This window comes from Pholis gunnellus, assembly GCF_910591455.1.
Source record: "Pholis gunnellus genome assembly, chromosome: 9".
NCBI classification, from domain to species: domain Eukaryota; kingdom Metazoa; phylum Chordata; class Actinopteri; order Perciformes; family Pholidae; genus Pholis; species Pholis gunnellus.
In genome coordinates, this window is record NC_136535.1 from 14,875,308 (window position 1) to 14,898,941 (window position 23,634).

A 23,634-nucleotide genomic window follows, 5' to 3' on the forward strand; every position below is an offset into this window, starting at 1 on the left:
TGAAGGCTAAAAGCATCAATTGCACTGTAGTTATTCTATCTCGCCTTAGGAGATCCTCACATGTGAAAATGAATATTATTTTCATACACTGCAACTGGATTTTAATTTCCATTAAGCCTAATCAAGATATGTTATTTTAGACTGTTGAATGGGTAGGAGTTCAACAACCTAACAGTTGAAACTGCTAACATTGATGTGACCACCGGTATTTGAGCCTACTGTATACATCATGCATCTCAAGGGAAGCTCTGAAATGTCAACTACTTATCAGCAGTCCAGTCACGATCAAGGAAGGATGGAGGAGCCATAGACTGTATATAAGGGAGCAGCACAGTAGGTTAGAGACGATGTAGGAGACACACACGTGCCAACAGCGACACCTGGCGGTAGGACGTGGTTGAGGCATTTTGAAATACACAGCACCGTTTTCAAGGAATTTCCCCTAATTAGTGAAACAGCGCCCCCCCTGGGATGTGAGGTCTGGCAGTGTGGTCAAAGGCGGTATTGCACTGTTAAAGTCGAGACAAGTCTTCTAGAAGTCAGGTGAAGTTGTATTATTCAGGTGCGGTAACTTGAAGAAACTGCGAATGGACAGTTTTCTGGGGACAAAAAAAAACGTTTCAGTGAACTGTTAGGACAGTAACACTCTGTTATCACAAATAAAGGTTAACGACACAGTTTAAGCAACCGCTGTGAGTGAAACGAGAGAGTTAGCTAACGATTGCTGGTTAAATGTCTCCGCTTGGCTGCCTGTGGTTTTAGACTCCTGCTGTGCGCTTGTTGACGTGATGGAGGTTACCTATAGTATAACACATTTAGCAGGGAAAGTGCCTGGAAGTCTAACTTTCTCTCCAATTTAGGATTTAATTGTTCACCGTTGACTGTGATTTCTGAATGAGTCTGCACAGAAAGTCTGCACAGAATAAGTTTTCATTCTTTTTTGTCTTGTTTAAACTGTGCTATATGATGTGTCATCAGCTTCAATAGCTGTAGGCTGTTTTTAATGCCAAGCTTATAGATATACAAGACTGAGTAAGTCATGTGGATGGAGGACAGAATATGACATAAAGTATAAATGTATAAATAAATAAATACAGGAATAAATAAATAAATGCTTAAATAAATGTTTGAATACAGAAATAAATAAATAAATAAAAGAATAATTAAATGCTGAAATAAATAAAGTATAAATAAATAAATAAATATGGAAATAAATAGACTAATATATAGATAAATAAATAAAAGTTGATAATCATACAGGACACAAAGAAATACATATCACATATTTATTTCTACATTTTTGTTCGCATACATTTATTTATATGCCTGTATGCTAATGAGGTGGAAGGTCCTAACCTCTGTCTAAAGCAGGATTGGTCACAGGAGTGTGATCCTTCTGCTCTACTACTTCTGCCTTGCACAGTGTCATTACTGATAGGTCTGATCTGATCAAGTCTGTACATACATACATATATACATATATATATATATATATATTTGTCTCTCTCTCTCTCTCCAGCAGAGACGGGTTGTGTAATGTTTACAACTCATAGCTGTACTCAATAGTAATAGAGTACTGAATGTAAACTCTAGTTTAATAAATCAAATACAAATATATATTTGACGAATATGAGAAAATAATTAATATTTCTCTCTCTCTGTCTTGCCCAATCACACGCGCACACTCGCGTCACTAAATGCCATGGAAACAGAGGTTACTTAAGGCCTCAGAACTTTCTGATCGCTCACTCTGCACCTGGACCTGAACACGAGCGGAACACCTTTTGTAAAGCCATACCCTGGAGAGCCAACTCTTTGAGTTTTTAACTTCTGGAGAAAAGCTACTTGAAACACTACTTTTTGATATGCGGTTTGTTTGTGAAAGTGCCGTAGGTCGCGGCTGGGATCGGTAACGGAGAACATAGCTCGCCTTCTCCTGCCGAAAAATAGGTGAAATTGTGGTAGTACTTGTGGGTATATGATATGTCATAAAAACACTTTTATGCGTTCTCAGAAGTACTTTGTACTACAAGTGTACACTCTGTCGCCGAACCAAATTGGGTCCCGTTCGGGGTTAGAGGGTTCCGATCATTTTGACAAACATGTGATGTTATAAGGTCCCTTGTTTTTTTGTTTTAACATTTGTATCAGTGATATTCGAGTGAGATGAAACCCAATACTAATATTTAAAAGTGAATGATGCCTCTTCTCCAGCTGTCTCCAAGATCCATGGTAAGATTAAATGATTACCCAGTTGCATGCTGGCTTAAAATGTCTTCTTTGAATCTCTTTGCTGCCTCACTGGGATTTGAAAGAATTTTCCAATCTAAAAACAGTTTTTCAAATTAATACTGGATCAAATATGTAGAGAGCAGCAATTTATTGCAATAAATGATGTAATGTTTAAATTATGTAACACACCTGGGAAGCCTCTCTCAGGAGCAGCCACATGTCCCTAACTTACCTTGGAATGTATGACGTTTTTCCCCTAGTCGTGCAGCGGCAAGTCTATCTTTGGCGTACAGTGGCTGGGGACTAAGGCCGCATTTTTATCTTCACTACAACAGAAATAGTGAGTGTACGAATTAAGTTGTGCAGGCGGAGCAACAGTTCGCCTCCTTGTGGTCCTTCCCCTTCCAATGTATGGACCAAACAGTCTTGAAACCTCGGCTAGAATCAAGTGAAGAGGATAAGCCATAATCAGGACAAGAGAATAATGACGTTGCAGAAGAAACATGTTGGCTAACGATATCATCGCACACTTTACAGGAATGTGATTTGACGAACAGCATGAATAAATAAATCACTCATCACCGGCGATAGTAATTTAGTCTACACAAGGGATTTAGCATGGAAACGTGTTCCCTGCAGAACCCTACCGTCCACTGGGTGCCTGGGTGTTACGTTATGTGGTGGCCGCGGAGGTGAACTTGGCACGTTTGTGGTCCTCGGTGCTGCACAAAAAATAACAAAGCAGTGAACGCCACATGGCTGCCTAGTTCAATTTAATATATATTGGCACTTTGACCAACAGTATTTAGCTAAACAACTGCTGTTGTTGTGCTGCTTATACGTTTAAACAGAAGAAACTCACAGTTCTCAAGCGGGTCAGCCACATCCCGCAACAGGTCTGCCAGCGGCCGCCCGGTTGAAGCCATTAGTGATGCTAGATAGGTTTTTGACGTTGCTACAGGTATGATTTGCTAGGAATCGTTTGCTTCTGTCTTGTTCCCATACTTGACCAATCCTGCTTAAGAATGAGGTTCGGACCTCCTACCTCATTAACATACGGACACAGAAATACAGAAATAAATAAATGGAGGTGAACAGAAATGTAGAAATAGATTTCTTTATTCATGTCCTGTTTAGGTATCAACTTATATATATTCATTTCAGCATTTATGTATTCCTTTATGTATTTATTTCAGCATTTATTTCAGCATTTCAATATTTCTGTATTTATTTCTGTATTTATTTATTCTTTTATTTATTTATTTATACATTTATTTATGCATTTATTCCTGTATTTATTTATACATTTATTGATGCATTGTTATATTTATTTATTTATACTAGAGTAACTTTTTGTCCTTCATACAGGTGTGGGTACATGCACTTGCAACCAGTCTGTACCTGTAACGTTATCAGGGTTGAAGCTTTTGTAATGAGACATATTTTTTTGTATGTAAAGACAAGAATAAAGGATGTAAGTCATGTATGATATGTTCATCGTTTCTTTTAATGTGATAGTCACCCTTGATTTCTCTGTGGTTTGTTCACCACAATGGTGAAATAACACAACAACTTTATGTCGTATTTCTTAAGATGATTTGTCTGACTTGGCTTCTGAACCAGTCCACTGCTAAAAATGAGCTCTCAGTTTCAAATATGCAACTGGCCCCTCTAAGAGAACAGCTGGCCCTCGTCCGCCTCTGGATGGGCCCTCGGGCACATGTGCCTAATGCATACCCTTGTTCTACCTACTTACATAGCTCCCACCTTCACAAATCCCAACAGCGTCACGATGAAGGCTTTTTGTTGTGAAATCACTAAAAGGGATGTTCTTCATAGACTGAGCCCTTGACTTTGCAACAATAACCGTTGATAGTGATGTCCCTCTACACAGGCCCCTGGGGCAACACTTTCTTTGAGGAAGATGTAATGGTGTTGAGCGCAGATAATGATGTATTTGAAGGCCTGCATGTTAGATCAAATCCATGGGAAATATACAGTCAGTTGCCCTTTTATTAGCTATAGCTACAATAATGTAGTATAATACAACACTCTTCATGAAGGTCATAATATAGGCTTTAGTGAGGTATTGATTGAACTTAATTAAGGATTCATTTTGGAGGCTGCTTGTGGTGCTGTTGATTTGTATTGTGTTTCTGTATACTGAGAGGTGTTTCTATTATTTTGTCTATCCTTTTTGATATAAATGGGGCTGACAACATATTTAAGACACCATAACAAAACACAATTTAACAGCATCACCAAAGTGTAGACTTCAAAATGACCCTTAAGTTGATTTAACACCTCACCAACGCATACAATATAACCTTCAGGAAGGTAGAATTTATTCGTTGAACATTATGAGATGAATGGAGGTCGGATTTATTGCAGGACTGTTAGTTTTCAGGTGGGTGCAACTAATACAATTGTTGTATCGAGTTTGACCTCTTGGTGGCAGTAACACATCAGGCATTGCCTTAGCTGAGCCTGTGTATCTGAGCAAAACAAACTATTGATGAACCATGTATGATACAGTTATACATCACGGATTTGTAACATTAAAGACTTTGGGAGCTCATATCATACCGCTGAAGCCATCTGGAATAGATACAAATATATTCTGCATCCAAATGAAATACATGCACACACGCTCGCTGGCCACTATAGACTCTCCACTTCTGTCATCTGAGTTTAATAAATCACATTTTTTTGTCAGTAGACAAAACAAATCAGTTACTGTTTGACTAAAGGTTGAAAGTTAACTAATGGAACAGTGGGTCACATTTAGGGGGATCTATTGGCTGAAATATATAATAATAATAAGATGTTTCAGTTGGTTGCAATCTGGAACCTCAACGCTAGATGCCTCCAAATACTACACACATTTAAGTGACCTTTGCTTGATCAATAGTGCTTGACACCTCAGCTCCACAGACGATATCAATCAACCTTTTACACACAACTACTTTATTTCATTTCTGTTGCTGTCTATCTTGGCCTGGGGAGTTTGACTTTATAGAGCCTACTGCAGCTTCAACACAGGGACAAAAATAAAATGATCAGAAAAGTATTTCTATGGTCCAGATATCTGAAACAAGTTCATCGATCCAGCAAAGTTAGGTTATAATATACAAATGATTTTAAAACCTTGTGAAGCAAAGATGGTCTCCAAGTCTTGATCTTTCATAAATGGACCACAAGAATTCCAAGGAATGATATGAAACTATACTTGTAAGTACTAAGTACTAATAATCCAATGTTGGGTGGTGATGCGTTACTCAAAAACATGTTACCCAGTGACAGGATTACAGGAGTGTTGCAGGGGATTACATTTTCAAGTTCAGTTACTTTTACTAATTGCATTACTCTGACATTTTGAGACATGAACCGGTCATCTCTGGGATGCATTACCATGACCTAACCTAAACCTTAACATAGCACGGACGCTCATGAGTAGTGCAGGAGGAGCGCTTCTGCCAAAAAAAGGCCGAACATGCCTTCAGGGAACTCCAAAGTTGTCTTGCGTGATACGACTTCTTAGCTGGCTAGCTAACCACTGGTGTGTCGGGTGGGGTTTGTTCAATGTTGGAAGGTTGTGTGAAGCTTCACCGCGAGGATGGGACTTCTCGAGTGCCGTGTGAGTTACTGGGGCTCAGCTAACTGCTCACACTCAGTGAAGCTTCAACGACAGATTGGCAGCCCTCCTTTTACTGTTTCTCCCCCGTGTTAACAGAAATGCGTGTGGGTGTGACGGCCTAGGATTGGGGCTTGCCTGTCTAACAGATAATCAGTACATTTATGTGATTATTGTTTCCAGGTGCACAACACGATGAGTGATTTAAGCGTTGAACTTGAGCAACATTGCAGCGCTGCGGGCAAGTCCGTCCTCCCTAATAGAATGTGCAACTACTAAAGTGTAGAAATACTATTTGGACGCATGACAGAATCTTGTGCGGTCTGACAGACATCTAGGCTCACCTCGGAGCTGCAGACAGAGGCAGCCAGATAGGGAGGGGTGGATGTATGAGAGGGGATAAAGGCCAAAGAGCAGAAATGTAAAAGACAAGTAAAGTAGTCAAGAAATAAGAGCTGGTCTACTGGTAAATGATGAATTAATCTCATAATGCGCCAGCCAGACAGTTATGAATGCACTGCGAGTTCTGCCCCAATCCCAGTCCTGTATGGCTGACAGTAACGGTTAACTTGAGAGGTGAACGTGAAATGTAGGATATGGAAAAGAGAAAATATAGAGCGGCCAAGACAGGAAAAAAAAAAAGGGAGTGAAGAGGGTTGGTGAAATGCCGGATCTCTTCTGGACACAGTGCAGCTTTCGGCAGCCTATTTTTCTTGTCAAGTCCTCAGATTCAATAACAAGATAGCACTCTCCAGCGTCCACAGGTTCCGCAATTCGGGACTATCTCGAGGACAGAGGAAAGAATAAAGAGCATTTGAAACCATTCGGGAGAGCAGCAGGATCACATTTCTGCAGGCCAGGCTTTGCCCAAGTGTCTAATTCTAATTTCCTCTTCGACAAGCTAACACAAAAGGAGTGTGTGTTCATCTGCAATATGGTCCCCCAAAGGGAAGGAGCAGAATGGTGTGTGTGTGTGTAGACCTGAAGCTTGCATGTGTGCTGCGTGTGTGTGAGAGAATCTTTAAGAGATGTGGATATGATGTGTAGGAGAGTTAGTGACCGGACTTGTCTCGGATTGAGAGAGCATGGGGAGTGAGAGCTTTTGCCGGTAGAGGACAAGCTGATGGTGGATATACAACCACAGAGAGAGACGTAAGTGGAGGGAGAAGTGCACCGATAATAAAAAGTATAGGTGCAGAGGCAAAAATGGAGGACAATGTAAACATTTTAAAATGACATATGGACATTTCAGGGTTTTAAACATATGGGCCTCCATCTGTGGAGGACAAGCGAGGTCAAGGGGAAACTCCCAAGCTTAAGATATATATATATTATTAATTCTAAACACATCAGGCAGTTAAGTCAGTAGATGTGAACTTGAGCAAAGCCACAGAGGACTGAAGCTGTAGTCTGTGATGCCTTCATGAAACAAAGCCCGGAGCTGCTTCAACAACAGACTTAATGTGCTGTTATCAATCCAAATGAACTTTCTTTCATTTAACTGCTCACATATGCACAGTGAATTGTTCCTTGACCTGTCAGTCCACTCCAAGTATCATAATTGACACCCGATGGATGCCATTTATTTGTTGCCACGTACGTTGATCCTAAATGTGTGTGCTTACTGACAAGTTGGTAAAATATGTATCTTTAGTGCTCACCTCGGTATCTACCCCAGGGCAATCATCCGCTGTATTTTCTTTCTTATCTTTTTGTTTCTTCTTTTTCTGTCTACACACCGGAGTTTTACAAAGTCAACCAGGTATGTGAGGCGTCACTCCAACGCAGACTCCCAGATACTGGATGACGTGCCCTTCTCTATTTGTTTTGAACTCTTACTTTCTAGCTTTTCTTTGTGTTCTTTAATAAATGAAAAGTGTTCATCCCCTCTTATCCCCTCTCTCATTCACTTACTCTCTGTGTGTGTGTGTGTGTGTGTGTGTGTGTGTGTGTGTGTGTGTGTGTGTGTGTGTGTGTGTGTGTTAGAGAAGACTGTCTGGTGCCTGGGGTGAAATCAGGCAGATAAAAGGCAGTGATGAGGTCTGAATCGTCAGCATCCTGACAGCTGTAGATTAAATTAAAGAACTTCTGACAAATCAAACAGATTTCTCTCTCTTTCTCTCCCTTTCTCTCTCTCTCTTCCTCTTCACCCCTAGAGCCCTCATCAGGCAAGCTGGTTGCGGAACTTGAAACAAAATGGATTTCATCTTTAAGGGCTTGGGCAGGCTTTGAAACGGCACCAGCTGCCGGGCCTGCTTGTCTCTCTTTCTTTCTCTTTTGGACTCGTTGGCGTGCCTTTTTTTTTTTCAGATACTTCAACAAACTTGAGCCATATTGTGACAGATATTGGTAGAACATCAGTACTTCAAACCCTGACAGTAATTGAGAGATGAAACGGACACATTTTCCAGGTTCTGAGAGGCCCACTCCGAACGGCACATCAAACGCTCTCACTCGGGATTCCGGGGAATGGTAGAGAGCGCAATCCGCTCCCACTGGATCTGAATGTCGTCGTAATAAGATGTTAGCACTTTCTAATGTGGTCTATTGGCAGTTAAACCCACTCTGATATGAAAATACAAGTCAAATAGGCCCACTGCTGATCCCAGCAAAGCACACACACATACACACACATACACACACAGATGCTCAAAAAATAGCTACCATCATGAAAATGTGTCTGTCATTGAAATATTGCCCCCCCCCCCCCCCCCCCCCCCCCTCCCCCCTGTGCGGCCCTCAGGTGACTGCCAGTTTAACATTACACAGATTTATATGGGAAGCCTAATTCAGACACATGCTGCACCACAAAAAGAAGTAACTGACATCTGTGTCATTTTTTAAATTCAAATTACTGCCCGAGTGCTTTGTTATCAGTCTACAGTAGCTGTTATCTTTTCATCGAATCACAGTTCCACATGGTTTCCCAGGAATATATCTGTTTAATGAAATGCCTGTAAAAAGAATGAATGGATTGCTTAAGATTGTAGTACACACCTGTACCAATAATGATTATCTGCATTTGTGTTTGGTGCTTGTCTGATAGAGATCAAACCAAGAAAAGGGGGCTAAAATATGCCTCACACAGTAAAAGGGCTGCATTTTGATTTTATTCTGGTCTAATCGATGCACCGCCTTTTTTGTAAAATGACAGAACGAAGTCATCTTCATGTTCAGAGTTTTATAGAAAAGAAAAGAAGCAATTACTCACAATTGAGAAGCGGTGGCATTTTTGCTCAAAAAAGTATGAAATGATTACTTGTTCATCAGAATGTTTGCTGATTCATTTTAATTTGATTAACTACATTTCCCTGAATTGTTTTGTGAGTTTGATAAGTTGGTATAAAATTCATAGTTTTCTTCTCATTTTCTCTCTAATGTCTTCAGACAGGCAGAGGAGTCGGCTTTCGAGTGAAACACCCTAAAAGTGCTATTCGAAAAAACTCATTCAAAAATTTGATCACAGAGCATCTTCAACAATCTTTTCAGTCACTAGAGAGCAGTATTGGGCAGCGATGAGAAGGGAGATATGCCAATCACGTGTGTGTGTGTGTGTGTGTGCGTGTGTGTGTGTCAAAGAGAGAGAGAGAGAGAGAGAGAGAGAGGAAAAAAAAGAGAGAGAGAGAGAGAGAGAGAGAGGAAAAAAAAGAGAGAGAGAGAGAGAGAGCGAAAGATAGAGAATGTAAAAGAGTGTGGACTCAAAGCTTCAGCAGCTGGCCAAACAGACTGAGCAGGGGTTCAGGCAGGACCTGTGTGTGTGTGCGTGTGCGTGTGTGTGTGTGTGTGTGTGTGTGTGTGTGTGTGTGTGTGTGTGTGTGTGTGTGGGAAAGAGAGAGAGGGAGTGGTGCAGACTGCTGAAGAGAGGCCTTCTTCTTCTACCGACTCCTCGGCCCTGCTGCTCAAACCAACAGAATTAATAGGCTCGTTTGCCAAGAAAAACACTCTAATCAGTGGGTTTCCTCTCATTAAAAGTTAATTAGTTTGACACTAGTTTCCTGCAGAAGAAAGTATTGGCCACTTAGAACTCATTAGAGCCAAAGGAAAACATCACACTGAGGAAAGCTGGAGGAGAGGAGAGAAAGGAGGAATGGGGCACACATACACTGTGACATACAGTACAGCGCACGCTGAAAGAGCTACACATGTGCAGTATACTTTGTTACTGCAAAATGTTGGTGACATATGTAAACATGCATGCCAGCACACATATACACATAGACACTCTGAAGCAGTTACATGTGCACACACACATAGATATGCAATACTGTTACCTCCTATTGGAGACGGTATGACACCCCCCCCCCCCCCCCCCCCCTCACCCACCATAACAAATGGAGCATTTGAGTTAACACTTCCAACCCTATAGGAACCTTTTTTTGTTGATTGCTAATGGCAGGTCCTGAAATATATAAACATAATTTCATTCATTTGAAATATTTTGTTACCACACAAGTAAGTTAGTAACACTTCCAGCTGCCAATTTTAATTGTGAGTAACTCTTGCTGTCTAATGAGTGACAGTGACGTGGTTTTGAAATATGGATGGAGCAGCTAAGGTCAGATATGAAAAGTGAATTTACTACATTCTTACAATTCTTGTCCTTTTTTATCACATGAAAAGTAAGGACAGCAAACACCAAATTGTGACCCTCAAAATAAATACAATTGTAATATTGGTTGCATTAGTAATATGTTATTGCTGTTACAGTCAGAACCCAACAACGCTGCATGTGCGAATATTTGTGTGCACACAGTCATCTGTTTGAGACAATGGCAAAGCTGATTAAGTTGTGTGACTAGGGTTTTGATTTGGTTACCGTAATAAAACTTTTATTCCTTTATGACACATTTCCGTGATTAAACTAACGTATAACGTTTTTGTTTTTGTTTTTTTTGGGGGGGGGGTCTAATTAAAAGACTCACATTGAAGACAAAGAGACAGAAGTCATAACAGACCTGAGAGAGAGTGTAAAGGAAAGAAAACGTGTTAGTGTGTGTCCGCTATCAAAAAGTTAAAATAAGAGTAGGCTATTACATGACAGGCGTGTAAGGGGATTATCAAAAGTACACTGGGTGGATTACAGAGACACATACGCTAACTAACCCCTCCCCCCGTTTCCTCCGTCCCTCCATCTCTCCAGGCTCGCTGATCTGTCCAGCCTGCTCAGACTTCCTCTTCTTAATGAATCCTGAAGTTTGACTTTTACTCCTTAATAAGCAGCGTTTTGAAGAGAGCGGGTGGAGGGCTCAGAGTTTGTTTTCCTTTAATTAGCCAGGCGGGTTCCCCGGGCACGGGGCTGAGCGAGTGAGAAGGGCCTGGGCCCATGGAGCAGCATCAGACGAGGAAATGCTGAGAGGCAGCTCAGCGCTGCCAGGTGGCCGTAAGACGAATGGGGCGTGGGCAGGGACTGAGACGGGGCAGGAAACATAGAGGCACGGTGCTGCGAGCTGAAGCACAATGATAGGAAATGTCCTGGAGAAAACACACCGGCCAGTGGTGAAAGTATAGTCTGGAAAGAAAGGTGAGGAGTGAGGAAAGTGAAAGAGAGAGATGGAAGGCAAAGACGAAGGGGGGGTTGCTAAAAAGGAAAGAATGTTAAGGTGGAGAAAAAGAAAACACGAAGAAAGGTGGAAGAGTAAGAGCTGTGCTTAAGTATTTATTTTAGGTACTTAGTTTACTCAAATAGTCTCATTTATGCTACTCATTTTATTCAGTTCTGAGGCCGGAGTTGATGGTAGAGGTTTCAATGACGATTCACTTTGCTGAATTCAGTTTAGTTCAAAAGGTTCGTAGTCACTGACAATGTAGATGTGTTCACTTTTTTTCTCAGCTAAGCCGTTCTTACAGTCCAGTAATAATAAGTGAACACGTCACTGTTCATAACATCGCAACGGAAATCATGAGTTCATTTGTTGCTAGTTCAAGCTCTTGCGTTTTAGGTCAGTAAAACAACTAGACCTTCTAACCAGGAAGTAATGTGCTTTGTATCACATCTTCGGTGACAACAATTAAAAAGCTTGCTAGCTAGTCCTACTGTGACATGAAATGCCGCTTGCATAGTTTTTTTGCAATTTATTGCAATATAATGATTTAGTACTCTAAGGGTGCGTACTATCTAATGAGTACTTTTACTTTCCATACTTGGTACGTCTAGCTAATAGTCTGGCTACTTCAGGAATATTTTTACAGATTGGTATTGTAATAGAGCTGAGTACGTCTTCCACCACTTTCTTTCTTCAGAGAGATTAACAGGATGAAAAATTCAAAATGTGGCATAATGACACAGTCGTGCTCCTATACGTGAATGCATAAAGGAATATCAAACCAAAGTTAGATGGTAAATGTCAACATGCACAGATCAGTACGGTGTTAGAAACAGTCTCTGGAGTGTTTTTTGAGCATGAAAGCATGAAATGACCTGAGCAGTTTGAATTGTTGCAGCTGAATACACACCAGAGAGAAGATAATGTGTCGGTTATTCCAGGCTCTTAGCTTTATGTTGTACTTAAATATTGCTGTAACCAATTCAAAGTAATCCTCAGAGCATCATTATTATTTTGACTGCATGTCTCTATTGTGTGTGTGTGTGTGTGTGTGTGTGTGTGTGTTTACACCGTGTAGTTGTGCGATCACAGGTGTTAGACTCTCATCAGAGCGAACCTTTGTAGAGTCAATATCAGAGGCTTCACCTCAGAGCCTGACCTTTCCAGCCTGTCCCCTCTCTAAAAGACCCCCCACCACACCCTCCTATGTGCGCGCACACACACACACACACACACACACACACACACACCTACACCCCCACGATCAATCTTCCCCCGGTTACTACGACAGCAAAGCACAAAGCCAATCACATCAACACGGCTGGGATGCCACACTCACCCTCTGACGAAATGTCACCAGAGAGGCTATGTCAGGAGACCTCGGGCCTCTTAAGAGTCTCGGTGTGTGTGTGTGTGTGTTTGACAGAGAGAGAGAGAGATCTAGAAGTATTTATTTGTGTAGTTGCAGCAGGAAAGTTAAGTTCTGTGATTCACTCACACTCTGACCCTTTAACTCATTTAGCAACAGACGACGGACTAACCTTATTACCAGCTGGTATTTCAGCAATGTTTGTTTTTTGCGAAGCAACAGCTTTGCCTATTGCGATCAACCTGAAGGCTGCTACGACGACAATGGCATCCCGTCACACTTGAATAAAGGGGCAGCAGTTGATAGGTTGCATAAGAGACGGCCAACTAACAGTCACACAACACTATAAAGCTATAATATACTTTCATTAATTCATCGGGGAAATCAATTTACATCCCGCAGACTCGGGCCTCACCCTGAATGATTATGCTTCACATGCACTAATTAAACAATGACTGATAATTCTGTTCCCACGGTATCTTACAATAAAAAAAGGACTCCGGCCAATCAAATGCAAGATGGAGCCTGGCCAATGCTGTGTACTGTATACTATCGCTTTACCTGGGTTACATTGTGTTTCCGTGTGAAGTGGGATGCCAAGACGAGGCTTCAGAGCCCATCTGAGTCTCACGTCCTACAGACTGAGTCGTGTGCGTTCTCCTGCCAAGCTCACCTGGACGGCTTCACCTGTGCTGGTGACCCAGTGGTGCGGTGCAGCTCTGTATGTGTAGAGCTCTTGGCTGAATCAAAGGAAAGCGCTGTGGAACACCGGCGTGTGAGGAAAAAGGTGAGCGAGGTGCAGGACATACACATCTCGCAGAATATGAGAAGCTCTGCGCTGCCAAATGACGGTTCGTTGGCGAGCTTTTTGGTGCAACTCTGACCCTCTTTCTTGTCGTGACGTATAGCAGAATCATCACTACAGAGCACTGTCACACATCAAAATTGGGTTTTTGTCATTAGTATCTGGAGACACTTGTGATCCAACATAAAATAGGTTTATGTTGTTATTGATTTCATAGATCACCTTTAAAATGGTAAGAATGTAATATTAAGTGTAGCAGGTAGGGCTTTGTTCTGCCATGAATGCAAATACATTACTTTATTTAATTATTTATATATATAATAGTTTATATTCATATCAGTTTCATTAATGTAGCCCAAAAGAAGAATGTTGCCTCAAAGGGCTTTATTATCTGTACAACGAATAGCACCTCTTATTCTAAGACTCTCGATTGAGATGAGGGAAAACTTCACAGAGAACCTGTTAACCAGGTAGAGCAACAGCGGAGGGATCATAAATATAGAGCAGACAGACATAAAAAACGTTAAGTTACTATGTGAGTATGGATCAGAGCAGACGCTGAGCAACTCCCAACTGCCTCCAAGCCACAAAGACCTGCAAAGAGAGCTTTGATTGTTTTGGACTTTTTATGACGTAAAGCACACTGCTACTAAGTGAACATACTCTAAATTAGTTTGATTAAAGTTAAGTTCACAGAATGAAACTACAGCCACAGAGTTAGAGGAAATCATAAAACCATTATAGTACAATAAAGAAGTGTTTATGGTTGTGATCACTGTGTTATAGGCCTTTTTTAAGAGGCCACAGCAGACTTGTTTGACTCGTCACAGCAGGACTAGCACAGGTGTTACTTATAACATTAACGATGGCTCTGTTGCATCCAAGTGTCACAGTCAGCTGTGACAGAGTGACAGTGAGCACAACCCTGAAACTGAAGCAGCTAAATGGAAATCAGCCAACATTGATTTAATTATTTACACCTGTGCTTTTCCTATACCGTGATGACAAAACGTCTTCCTTCACAAGATCTCCTATTGGAGAACACTTTTTGTGTGTTTTTCTCATTTGTGGAACACTGATGATACACAGCAGCGGACAGATCGACGCAATCAATACTTTGATACTCCAATGCTATTAAGCTAACAGCTATTAAAAGCTATCAATTGCAACGTTAGCTTTTTTAATGCAATTACAAGGTTCTGGGAGACATAAGATGTGTTAGGTCAATAATGCCACGATGCCAATGCCATGTCTTATGTATATTATATTTACCGAAATGTAGCAACTAATAACAATAAGTTTAAAGAAGTGCCTATCCTTTTTTTATGTGTGGAGAGTAAAATAAATATTGTTAAAGTGATATGTATAAAGAGAACTGCACTCACAATTGGTTTGTTTGAGAACAGCTCTGAGGACTGTGGGATCAATTCTGGCTGGCAGCACCTACATTTCAGACATCACAAACATTTGCATTGTTTGATTGTGGATAAACCAAGTTTAGACATAAGAGTATTAGCCCTGAGGTTCGCCCTGTGCTTTGTGTTTTTTTAAATATATATTTATTTGTTTAGGGCAAAGTGGGGTTATATTTAGAGAGATTGATATTCTCTATTTACAGAATGAATTATATTAACCAAACAAGAGGTCACTGGCTCTGGCTAGCATGTTGGGGCTAAGGGAGTGTCTGGAGTTGAACAATATCAGCGTAACCTCTGCTTTAACCCCACATATGAGCACTATTGATTCATTCACTTTGAAGAGGTCCTTGAAATTGTTTCGATGAGGAACTATTGTGGCAGTCTATTGGGGCATCCAAGGCACCGGTCCAAATGAGAATGTCTCCAAGCTGGAGACAGATAGACAGACAAAATCACAAAGGCTGTGAAAAAAGACAGACGGACACACACAAAAAAAATGAAAAAGGGAGAAAAAGAGTAAAAGAGCTATAAAAAAAAAAAACAGAGAACTCCTTGTTTCAGAAACAATGACTTTCCTGCCGATAGAAAGCGATGCCTGAGCTGTTGCAATATCCATGTCTCTGACAGAACTCAGGGCGTATCAGGCTTATTGCATTACCTGAAAAAAAGGGAAAGGGTAGAAATAATCAAAAATGCATCAGAAATAATGCACTTTTCAGACTCTATCCATCATTGTTTCGGCACCCTCGATCCTTTACGAGAAGTGAGTGAGCGGAGGGAGGGGGGCGCGGCGCTTGCTCCCGCTCCCACAGCCAAAGAGGAGGATGGATAATTAAATTGTGTGTCGCTCTCTAAGAACTAAAATGAATGAAATAGATGAATGCTATTGCATTATGCCACAATCGTGACCTGCAGAAAACTAATGGCAGGATAATAGTTTTAGGTACTGGCTCTATTTCTTTGATGCAGACAGCCACTTGAGTGAATATGCAACTGTACTCGCAGTCAAAACGGTTTGTCCTCCACCTTGACTATGTAATGGTCTGTCTGTCTGCAGTATGCGTCTGTCTCTCAGTCCGTGGGCCTGTTTGTCTGTACGTTGACTTCATTCACAGCTCCCTCCGTCCAGCTTTTCTCTCCCGAGCTGTCATGCTCAGATCAACCTATTTGCCAGGCCAACGTGGAGTCCAAAGTGGCTGAACCGATGTAGTTTTTTTTTGTTTCTAAAGCAAGCAGCCAAACCAGCGGTCTTTTTTTCTTTATTCAACATGCCTCCCAGAGACGGGGGGCCTTGCTTTGTAGTTTGTTGACTGTAAAGAGCTGGGAAAATTGTCCTGAAATCTTGAGCAAAAAGGAGTGTAAATAAAAGATCAAACCAGGCCTGTGAGCAGAACCAGCGGCCTGGTACTCAGTGCAATAACTCACCACGCGTCACCACGTATTAGCTTGACACGTTCAGCCGGGGTGGAGAGAAGGTAGCCAGGAGCTTTTTTCCAGCCATTCTGTTGTACTGTACTATCACCTGAGGAGGTACAGCGTATTCCGCAGTAAAGGAATGCCAGCTTATTGAAGCTTTGAAGTTTTCTAAGTTGTTCTTCGTGGATCACTTGCTACGCAAAGACTAAAGTCTACGTGTTAGAGTCTGCTCACATTATGAAGGTGTGTTTTCTTTTTCTGTTTGAAGCAGGAAGGGAGAGAAGTCTTAAAATGTGTTTTTAAGTTGCAACAAATATAAGTTTCAATGGCGGATGTTACATGGCTGATAGCTTTGCAGCATCTACCTCACTGGTATTGATGCATGATTGTTTAAACCGTAAAATAGGGAGTTTAATGCACAAATCATGGATGATACTTTCCACAAGATGAATTTGCCGTCCTCATGTGGCGCCTGGCCAGAAGATGGCAGCACCCAGCTATGCTTTGGCCTCCTCTGATCTTTATTGTGTCCAACGGCTCCTTCACGGATGTGCTGTGTCCAATGATGGATAGAGATGTTTCGTGGCTGCACTCACTCGCTACAGAGTGTAAGGTCACTGGGCTGATTGGGGGGCCCGGTCCTCACCGCCGCCCGCTGCGTTTAAACACGCCGAACCAGTTAACCGTGGCGATCCTGGATCGTGCCCACGAATCAACGGCTGATCAACGGAATCGCTCATGACACATCCTGGCAGTGAATACTAAACATAACTTAACAAATAGCTGTCTGGGGAAATGAACGAGAAGATTTCAGCCGTCTCCGAATACACAAGTTGACAAATATGCACAAACCGTCTAAATGACTTTAGACGGTTTAAACTTTGCAATAGCCTTGAAGTAAAAGTTGCTGTCCTATTGTTAGATATAGACAGCCAAGGTTTATTTCTGTTTGTATATGCTGGAGGGGGTTGTAGCTCTGCTCCTGTTGGCCCTGTTATTTGATTTCCTCTTTTACAAAGGCCACAGTCAGAGCTCATGTCAAAAGAATGCATGCAATAACAAAACAAGCTTGACTGATAAATACCCTCTTTTCAGTGTGTGTGTGCGCGCGTGTGTGTGTGTGTGTTTAAACGTGTGTGTGTGTGTGTGTGTGTGTGTATCTTCAGGGCTGCGCTGTTAGTGATCTTCCTAGAGTGCGTCTGACAGAAACAGTCTTACACACAAAAACCAAAGCAGCTTGAGACTCTTCCAACCCTCTAATGATGTTTAATGATACCTATCAGTGATGGAGTACACACACACACACACACACACGCTAACATGCACTCGCACCCTTCCAAACCCCTCCAGGAGCAGCAGCACCTTGCCGACTGTGGAATTACAGACGGGCGATAATCAGGTCAGCCCGCAGGTCTTCGGGGATTTGAGGTGTTCATAAACATTCCTGCTGCTCTTTTGTGTTACTTCCTGCGGTAAAACAGCAAGGCGCTCCAGTCGAGCCAACGCAAGCTAGCTGGTGCGTTGGCTCGCCCCTGGGTGCACCATCCCCGTCTCTATGTGGAGGTAGACACACACCTTCTCTGGGATATTAAAACACACTCGGGCTTCATGTAGACATATCATCAGAATATTAACCGCCTTATTAGCATAAAAAAACCCTTCTAGTCATCTACATCTGATTTGACATTTGGCATTTAAATCAGTACCTCGACTTAAAATAATATCTAACAGCATTATACATTTCTTTTAAAGACTGAACAAATGTGTGTGTGTGTGTGTGTGTGATATTACTTGAGGTTGATACTCAGAGCCAACTACCTCCTCCTCCATGTACGAACCTTCTACAAACAAAGACCAAAAGAACACAAAGGCGTGGGTTCAGTGCATGCGTTTTGTTTTTTTGTGTGTGTTTTTTTTCAAGGATGTCAGCCTTTGCTTTTCAAAGATTTGACTCTTGCTCTGCAGTCAAACAAAAACCTTTCTGGTAAATTGATTAGGCTCTCCAAACTTTTCAGGTTTTTCATGCAACTCAATGCGAAAAGTTCAATATTCCACTCGCTCGCGCTGAAAAGTTCACAAACACGTCTCTTTGTCTCCTTTTTTCTCCCGTCAGTGACTCGAGGCCTTCTGCTGGAGCAGGTGCAGAGGGGGCTGTTGACTTTCTCTACTGGGGTTTTGTACTCTTGAGGAAAAGACGAGACGCTTATGTGACAGCTCTGTCTGTATGTTCTATCTCTGGCTCATTTACTTTTTTTAAAACTTGTTGCGGGCGTACATTAAACATCATTTTTGGCAGGTGAGGACACTCAATTTAAAGTTTATTCCCAGGTCGGTTTTATATATTTTTTCCAGTTCTGTTCAGCCCATTTCATGTTGCTCCATATTTTACTTTCCTTACTTTTGTTGTACCCACTGTAATTCTACCTGCATTGTCTTCGGCTTCAGTCAGAGGGATTTCTGCCTTTTTCTGATAGCATTTTCCCTGCACGACTGTTCTAATGACGCTGATGTTTTAACATCAAACTCTACCTACTTATTGGGAAGAGTAACTGCAAAATGGGCCAATAAATGGTTAAATTAGGGTGGATATTTATACTCGCATGTCCTCATTCTGCCTTTGTCCAACCTGTTTTCTATCCCCTTTCTTTGCCCTTGTTGCCCTGCCTTCAACGGGCCAACCCAGAGCACAAATACTGTTCCGACCTTGAGAGCAGCTCGACTCTTCGTCTCAGCCCTCCTCAGTGTCAACATGTGTCCAGCAGAGCTATGTAAACAGCTCAGCCACAGCACAGGGCCCACTGTCAGAGCCTGATTACCCCTAAACAGCCCCCAATCAAATGGAAATATGAAATGAATCACAAGTGACTGGCTCTGCTTCGAGGGCTGGCACGGCTTCGCTGTTGTGGCCGATTCTGAGGGTCAGGTTTAATGCATCAAAATAAACAAGTCAGAACAGCTTTGTTTGTTGTGCGCACCAGACTACACAAGAGATAATTTGTCTCTTGCTGATGAAGCTGAGAGAGGAGATGTGCTGAATGATGAAGAGTATTCAGTTACTTTTCTTATGTAAATGGGGTAATACCACAATGTACAAATACTCCATTACAAGTAAAAGTCCTGCTTTCAAAGTTTTACTTGTACAGCATTAGTGTAGTAAACGTATCAGTCCTCATCAAGCAAAATGGCCCCTGTCAGTATTAAATTATTATATTTTATATTATTGGATTATTATTTATGTGGGATTACTAAATTTAAAGCTTTATTGCTCGTGTGAGGGTGTAATATAATTATTGTATATACTGTTGGGCACCTGTGTACTATATAACAATGCATCCTGTTTTATATAGTCACAGTATGTCTCAGATATGTATCTACAAAGTATAGCTTTCCAATAGATGCATGGGCGTAAAAGGGAAAGCATTTTTCCCCTGAAATGAGAAGGAATTGAGGTTTATATTAGCGCAAAAATGTAAGGAAAGTACTACCTAGTAGAATTGTGCTTAAGTACTGTACTTGTTACACGTGTTCTCATTTATTTTCCACCATTGTGAAGAAGGACTTAAAAGCAGAAAGAAAGTAAGACAACGAAGGAAATAAAAGAAAAAAAGAAGAAAAGGAAGAACGAAAGTCTGTGTGAAAGTACAAGGCAATGAGCCCAATGAGTAGGATTAAGGCCTACATCTGATATAGCCTACTGTCTGTGTGGGACTGGGGCAGTGGTGGTGGTGTTAACATGATGCTGTAAGTGTGATAGCCCTGTAATAGCATGTCATTAAACTGTTATGGTTACACAGCTCACTGCAACAGAACAGTGGGTGTATAACCTTGAACAAGGCAAGGCTCTTAAAAGCCTCAGCCCAGCAACAATCTATAGGGCAGAAGGGAGTGTGTGTGTGTGTGTGGGGGGGGGCCTCATCACAGCGCCCATTCTGATTTGTTTATTCATCATTACAGTTTAAATAAACACAGAGTCCTCGTGCCACATTTCAAGTATTTGATCAAAATCCAATACATCTAAGTTAGGCAGAGGTACAGTACGGCCCACTACCCAAAGAAAATACACTGACAAACTGTGTTTCAGCTTCAAGCCTTTACACAGAAGTTAAAGCACGAGAGAGAGAGAGAGAGAGAGAGAGAGAGGCAGAGGGGGGGGGAAGATATGTTGGCAATTGCAGAAATTTCTGATTTGTCTGTTTTTTGCTATAGCTGAGTGTTTACTGTCCTGACTCAAACCGCGTTTATTGTTTTACCTCAAATGACCATTGAAAACATGAAGACGTGCACAAATTGTTGACTGAACCTAGTCTGTATAACAAAAATCTAGCATCCTGATTTTGAAGAGTGTTTATAGAGCGTGACCTTGCGAGCCTCGTTCTCATCTCGGTCCAAATGTGGTTACACCTCTGTGCCAGCATCTGTCTCTTTCTGACTCTTTCTCTCCTCGCCACAGCTGGCTTACAAACCCTTTTAAAAAAAACATCTAAATTAAAAATCTCTGTCCTGACCGATGTTATTACAATCTTTAACATGCCAGTAAACATTGATGAAGGCGAGCAGTAATGTGACCTGCATGTGGATTTAAGCAGCTCTGTGAAGGCTGGCTAGCTGCTGGGTGGGTCGGTTCATGGTGCCGGGAGACTGGGTTGTTGTCAGCCTCAACACTGGCCCTCTGATCTCTTTCTCTTACGCTCCTCTCTCTCTCTCTCTCTCTCTCTCTCTCTCTCTCTCTCTCTCTCTCTCCTCTGCTAACAAGCCCTTTCATTTCCTTCCTGGAAAATCTGTTCTTCATAATATCACACACAGCGCTGGAGTGGGAAAGTTGGAAGACGCCAAGGAGAGGCAGAGGGAGTAAAATTTAGGACATTTTTCAGACTTGATTCGAACCATATTTCCATTCCATGTGGACGTGGCTGGCTTCCAATGATGAGCACTGGCTGTGTGTGTTGGTCAAAGATATAATTGAAGGTTCGCTCTCTGGCTGTTGATGGAGCAATGCTAAATGGTACATGGCAAAGATGGGATTACACAGAACCTGGAGGGTGGATGAGCTTTGTGCTGCACCACCAGAACCCCAACGCATAGACCAAAGAAGACCTGCCTGAGACATCATGTTCTTAAAGAAAAACTCTCCAGGATCATGGCATGATGCGGTCAATTTGAAAATGCTATCCATTATCAGCACAGTGGTATTTTATGTAAAGGGAAGGAAAGAAAAGTTAGAGCCAGAACTTATTTTTTTTGTCATTTGTTGTGTGACTGAATCCTCATAGTCTACAGAGCTAAATGACAAAATAGTTATTTTGTCAGTTCTGATTTTTTACGACCGTTTCAAAAGTGATTTATTAAAGTATTTCACGTGTATGATATGTATTAGAAGCTTTGCTTGTGTTGAGGTAATTAAAACTACTTGGCTAGGGTTGGGGAGGATTGTAGTTATGGTTCGAAGAAACCAAAGCTTACAGTTGGTAGGAGACAGGATGCAAATTGTATCCTCTGATGTCGATGTCGCATGCATTATATTCATCCAGAAATCCCCCCCCTGTAGAGCTTTTATGGCACCATAACCATCTCCTTTCTTCTCATGGTTATTAGTCACACAACCACAAGAGGTTGTTTGTTAGAAAAACACATTTATTTTTTCTTATTTTTAGACTACTAACAAAAACATTACATTACAGTCATTTAGCTGACGCTTTTATCCAAAGCGACTTACATTTCAGATGCTATCACACCGTAGGCACAGCTACAGGAGCAATTTTCAGGGTTAAGTGTCTTGCTCAAGGACACATTGACTTGCAACTAGTGGTGCCGGAGCCAGGGTTTGAACCACCAACCCACTCAGCCAGTCACAAACACAACATAAGATGTCACCATATAATGTTATTGTGGCAAACATGTCAGAAAAGAGTTGGCTATTTACCCTTCTAGAAGACACTGAGCAACATTAGCATTAATTCGTTTCCTTTGGTTTTGGTCTCCACCAACTAAGAACCCTGCCACTTAGCTCCCTAATTCTACATTGTGTTCACCAGCTAGCCGCTGACCGTGTCTGTCTGCTGATTGATGCTGGGCAGGTAGCATTTTTACTGAAAACAGCTGCCTGCTGGAGCTGAAAACGATGCTGTGAGACAGTGATAGAGAATCCAAAACATGTAAGTTGCCATAAAACCAAAACAATGAGCTGAAAGATGCTAAAGCACCTCGTAGAGCTGAGGGCAGTCAGGTGATCGCCCCACTCACATCACACTCATGTGATCCATTGATAATATAAAGATAGTGACGAGTGCAGCTTTAAACATTTGTCAAACAACACAGGCTGGTGAACTGCATGTGTGTGGTTGGCTTGTTTGGTACTTGAGGGAGGAAAAATACGCTGAAGGAGGATGTATCCGCTGAAAGAAGAAAGGCGGGATTAACGATGAAATGAATGACAAGCTTGGTGATGGCAGGAGGCAGCAGTGAGTCGGTATAGAGACCAGCATTCAGCTTGACCCACACTGATCTTTGCTGTCTATAGCACTCGGAGCCAAAGAAAGCTGATTGACTTTCAAAAAACACATCACTTGTCAAAAGGAGCTGTCAGACACTAAGGTAGCAAGGCACTTCAATTAGAAGATATGAAAGTAAGCCCCTTATCCTGGATGTGACGTTTCTGTTGATCTGGCATTTTCCTCCAAATAGAGCACAGAGACAAGACACTACAAGAGAGAAGAAGAAAAAAAAAACGGGAAACAGGGAAAGAGAGACATATATGGGGGAGAAATGTTTAAAGTCGTGTTTCAAACCATTACCTGCATACTGTAGTCTAGAAACCATTACAGCAGCACTTACTGCCGTCCAATTTACAAAGCAAACCTTGAGCTCTGGCTGGATATCCCACTTTTCTGGCGGCCATTTGTTTGACTTCATGCCAGTGGAGAATATCAACTTTCATGGACTTAAAATCTACTTAAAATAAGTAATATATCACAGTGAATGTATACATGATACTGGCATTTCAGAATGAACCAGAGTTAACTGTTCATTGTGAAGGATTAGGTTTACTTATTTCAAGTTTCAAGTGCACTGAAAACAATGGCTGTACAGAAGGTAGTGGCTGAATGTAGAAATTAATGGTAGGTTTGAAAAATGCTCATACATAGGCGATACAGTTTGTGGCGACGGGGCGGACACATGAAAAACTACTGGTTTAGTCATTCAAATGACATAACCATTCC